General features: G+C 34.6%; 1 pseudogene; it reads left to right on the forward strand.

Annotated features, from left to right (window-relative positions):
- Positions 1–5,592, forward strand: part of LOC106797647 (uncharacterized) — a 10,210-nt pseudogene extending 4,618 nt beyond the window's left edge.
- Positions 5,593–5,814: the final 222 nt, after the last annotated feature.

The following is a 5,814-nucleotide window of genomic DNA, read 5'->3' on the forward strand; positions in this document are numbered from 1 at the left end:
CTTCCTTTGCAAATTCCCATTGTGAATCACTTGAAAGCAAGAGTATTTGAGTTTCACACTGCTTTAATCGAGAAACACATCCTTATATGATATTGCAACATCAAGCATCTTGTAAGTTGAATTCCATCTAGTTGGACAATCTAAACTCAACTTTTTGGTGCAAGGGTTCGCAATTGTTTAGCAGTTTCTTGAAATTTTTCCAGCCTTTTAGGTGTTGCAATCCAATATGCTACACTATCTCGAATTTTTTCCACTCCATCCTTCACAACTCCTAAACCTTCTTTTACTATCAAATTTAAGATATGTGCACAACAACGCATGTGAAGAAACACTCCTTCCTTAATTAAAGTGCCTAATTGCAACTTATCCTTAATTTTTTCAATCATGCAATCATTTGTACTACAATTATCCAAAGTGATAGCGGACAATTTTGTATCAATGTTCCAATCCAGCAAACACTCAACTAGTGCATTGCAAAGTCTTTCACTTGTGTGAGGTGAAGGAACATAAATGAACCTAGCATATAATATAACAATAAATAACTTAATCACACTATCACAGAAAAAGATCTAACACAATATATCAACACAAAAATATATGAAAAATATCCAACACAATATATCGGGAAGCTATAAAATTAAGGATGTTGCTAATACCTCAAAATGCGACTTTGCAAAGTCCATGAGCTATCAATGTAATGAGCTGTGACAGCCATATACCCTTTCTTTTGGTTGCTTGCAGTCCACATATCCAATGTAATTGCCACCCTTCCTTCATTTGTATCCAACAACTTCGTAACAATTGATTTTTCAAAGTCATAAACATTAAATATCTCTTTCTTTATAGTGTTTCGTGAAGGATATTGAAATTGTGGTTGGAGTGTAGCTAAAAATCTTCTAAACCCAACATGATTCACTATTGAAAGTGGATATTCATGCATGATAATAGCACATGCAAGCTCCTTCCTTGCATTTTCTTCATTATAACCTCCAGCAGTCAATTCTTGTCTACCTCGTGTAACCTTAGGAATAAGAAATGTTTGTACCTTCCCTTTGTCATGTAACCTTTTTTGAATGCATTTCTCCATATAGGCATGCAAATGCTTTGTTCCATTCTTTGATGCTCCCCCGAGAAACTTTTTGTAGTATTTACATTGGGCCTTATCTTGCCCATCAACCGTTATAATCTTATCAAAATGGTTCCACACAATACTTTTGAGCCTCCCTCCAGTTTTTGTTGATGATACACCATGGTCATCCACCTCCATGCTAGGTGGTTGTTGCATAGGTTCATTATTAGGACCTTTAGTTGTACTGGTAGAACTTTCTACTGGAGTTGGTTGGTGTGAAGACAGCGGAATAGGATAGTCTGAAGACTGTGGAGTTAGTTGGTGTGAACTAGGTTCCTCATTTTGCATATTTTATGCCATGGACTTCAACTAGTGCAGAGAATAGTACTTCAAAAAGCAATGATGGGTGACAGCTAGCTTAGAAAGAGGAAGAACAGCAGTAATGATTTTAGAGAACCATGAAACATAGCATGTTAGTGTAAAAATTGGTTTCGAAGTATAACATTTTAGAGAACTGTGAAACAGCAGTAATGATTTTATAATCAAATATAACATTGTAAAAAGTATAATTATGCATCATTTAAAATAAGTAATAATAGTGTAAAAATTGTTTGACGTGTCTGTAAAACCTGACAGCATAGCAGGAGAATGCATACTAGTTTGGTATAAAAAAACGAATAGAATTGGTTTCGAAGTATTATTTTTTTCAAATAAAAAATATTTAAATAAAAATCAGTTTGATTGACTAAATTGTTTTTTAGAAATAATTTGACTAATCCAAATAATTTTATAAAATAGTATATTTTTTCTTGAAATAATTCTTAAAAAAAATTAATTCAATTTAGGTTCAATTATAATTCAATTTAGGTTCAAAGACAAAGACAAAATCCTACGCACTAGCTATGGTTACTGCAGGTATATTTGTGGTTGCTAGTTAGGTAATCCTACGCACTAGCTATGGTTACTGGAATTGAAGGCATACATGCAAGGCCCAAAGACAAAATCATGCAGCAGCTTTTATTAATTAGATTGAGACATCAAGTAGAGATCCAGCCCCTAATTAGGAATTAGGAAACCAACATCCCCAAAACATAGAGTAACTCAATTAACCAGATTGATAAAGACATATATACATAAGCATGATAACTTATAAGTTAGTGAACTGTGAAACATAGCATGTTAGTGAACATAGCAAGTTATGCCAATGTTGTGTCCATATATCTCAAGCCAGTTGACCATTTGCTAGAGAAGAAAGCAACAAAGTAGTAACACATAGAGTTATTTAGAATGAAGGAAAAAAAGAAAAAACAAAAACAGATGGGGTCAATTCGAGGTAGCTGGTACCTTTGGAGAGATGGCACAACTTCTCAAGATTTTATTTTCTATCTATCTTCTCTGTGATTGTTAGAGTCTGATGTTACACAAAAATGCATATATGAATTATAAGGAACAATTTCCACATTCAGCGGCTACTTAAAACCATTTTCCATGATACAACATAAAGCAAGAATAAAATTGCATAAAAGCAGTATAATGATAATCTAAACGAAGAAGGCGAGCGGATCTAGTTTCTGAGTTGGAAGAAGATCTTACCGAGACTTGAAACTATCAATGAGAGAAACGGCCAGCTCTAGGTTACAGCCAAACCTTAATGTGTTTAGGGTTTTGCATTTCTTCATCGGGTTCACTTTTTGGCCCAGCGGAGTGTCTTTTCAATGGACCTTGGGTCGTGCTTTTTTTTGCTGGTATGATGGTCTACCAGACAAACTTATTCCTAGGTGCACATTTTTATTTATGTTATTTTCAAGTGGCAGGGCGGGTCCGGGGTCGGGGTCGGGGCAGATACAATAATCCCATACCCGTACTCTTACCCGACCTTTGGACATCGGGAAAAACCCAAACCCGAACCCATACCCGGTCAACTCGGATATTACCCATCAAAGTCGGGACAGATTCGGGCGGGTACCCACGGGTACGGGTTTTCTTGCCATGTCTAGCTAACACAGTGTTCTTTATGAGAACCATGATGACATTGATGATGTCCTATCCAAGCCAAGCATTTCAGATTCCAAATTTTTAGCTTGGATGAATGCCAACAAATGTTTTTGAGAAGGAAGAACTCTAACTTATTCAGAATTTGTTTCAAAGTTTGTATATAATCAAAGACTAGATCATGGCACCTTAGAAAGAAAGGATACACTATTGGAAGGCTTATATGGGTCCTACCAACGACAGGAGAATTGTTTTATTTGAGGATGATGCTTATTGGATGCAAAGGAGCAACTTCATTTGAGGATATTAGAACTGTTACAAATATTCAATACCCTACATATAGAGAAGCATGCTTTGCCATGGGGTTTTTACAAGATGACAGAGAATTCATTGAAGCAATCAAAGAGGTAAAGGACTAGGGCACAACTAATTATTTGAGGAAATTATTTGTGTTGATGCTTTTAACAGGTGTCATCAATAAACCTAAAGAAGTTTGGAACCAAACTTGGCATTGGCTAGCTAATGACATTGCATATCATTATAGCAAATCAACAATAAATACAGGTTTGTTTTGATTAATTTTTACATGAGATCGCATCAACCATAATCATAATTTGACTGATAACGTCTAATGTGTTAGAATTATATATCGATGATAATCATCTGAGTAATTTGGCATTCCTCGAGATTGAACAACTGTTGCACGTAAACCAAAAATCACTTAAAGACTATCCTTCAATGCCATATCCTGAGGATGTTGATTGCACGTCCTATCTAGGCAATAGCCTAATATTAGCATAACTAAATTACAACAATGATGAGACCAGATCATAATTTTTGCAACTTTTTTCATCCATGACAGGTGCCATACCTTTCGAATTTAAATTTAAATTGTTCTTCTTTTGCATCTAACATAAACTAATACATATTTATAGATGAACAAACATTAATTTATAACCAAATCATTGAAGTCGTCAACAAAAATCAAGGTGGCATGTTTTTCCTATATGGATTTGGAGGTACAGGAAAAACCTTCATATGGAGAACATTGGCAACTTCATTGAGAGCAAACAATCAAATTGTTATTATAGTTGCTTCCAGCGGCATAGCTTCTCTATTGTTGCCAGGTGGCAGGACTGCACATTCAAAATTCAAAATACCTGTACCCATTTTTGAAGACTCACCATGCAACATTCATCAAGGGAGTGAATTGGCTGAATTGCTAAATCAAACAAGCCTAATTATTTGGGATGAAGCACCAATGGGTCATAAATTTTTTTTTGAAGTGTTTGACCAAAGTTTAAGAGATATAATTAAAACTAAACCCAGTTCAAATCAAATATTTGGAGGTAAAGTCATCGTATTTGGTGGAGACTTCCGACAAATATTGTCAGTCATTCCAAGGGGAAGTCGCTCAGACATTGTCAACACAACAATCAATTCCTCTTATTTATGGGATTGTTGTCAGGTCTTAAGACTGACAAAAAACATGCGTTTGCAGAACAATGAACAATCACCAGATGAACAAGAAACTGCCGCATTTGCTAAGTGGATCCTAGACATTGGAGATGAAATTATTGGACATGAAAATTATGGCCATTCCACAATTGAAATCCCTGAGGACCCGTTGATAACTCAATATGATGATCCAATCCATGTCATAGTTAACTCAACATTCCCAGATTTAACACAGGATCACAATGATGCTCAATACTTCAACAACAGGGCAATATTAGCTTCAACCAACGAAACAGTCCGACAGGTCAATGATTATATACTATCATTAATCCAAGGTAATCATAGAATCACTAATCCAATTCATATTACATCTAGCTAAATTAGCCGTGCTTAATTACCAATTTTTAAATATTAATATCTATTTTATGTTTTTGTTGTTTTGGAGTGATCTTCAACTTTACAATTGCCATACTAACTACAAAAATTATCATAGGTGAACACATGGAATACCTAAGTTCTGACTCTATAGACAAATCAGAAACCAATGAAAGTTGTCATTTTCAAACAATAACTACTGAATTCCTTAATTCATTGATGACATCTGGCCTGCCAAATCATTGTATCAAGCTTAAAATAGGAACTCCTATAATGCTTTTAAGGAACTTAGACCAAACTCAAGGCCTGTGTAATGGCACTAGATTAATAATTACAAGACTAGTGAAACATGTAATTGCGGCTGAAATCATTTCTGGCAAAAATTTAGGCCATATGGTTTACATTCCAAGAATGTCCATGTCCCCTTCACAATCACCATGGCCTTTTAAACTTTTAAGAAGACAATTTCCAATCATGTTGTCTTATGCAATGACAATTAACAAATCTCAGGGACAATCACTATCCACAGTTGGACTTTATTTGCCAAAACCAGTTTTTAGCCATGGTCAATTATATGTTGCATTATCAAGGGTCAAAACAAAGAAAGGCTTAACAATTTTTATCTATGATAAAGACCAGAAAAATATGACTTCTACCACCAATGTAGTTTTCAAAGAAGTCTTCAATAATCTAGCAAGGTTAATATAATTTCTACTCTAACACAATTGTTTGTTTTTATTCCTAATAATACTTTATTTAACAATTACTCAAAAACGCTCTGATATGCAGCTAAATACAAGATCATATCAGCCACCGCCAAATGTTCTATTATAAGGTACATAATATCATCTTCTATATTAAAATCTTTCTATTGCAATTTATACTACTGGATTCAATTTATAAATTGCATCTATTTTGCT

The sequence above is a fragment of the Glycine max genome (genome assembly GCF_000004515.6).
Source record: "Glycine max cultivar Williams 82 chromosome 20 unlocalized genomic scaffold, Glycine_max_v4.0 Gm20_scaffold_142, whole genome shotgun sequence".
Lineage (NCBI taxonomy): Eukaryota > Viridiplantae > Streptophyta > Magnoliopsida > Fabales > Fabaceae > Glycine > Glycine max.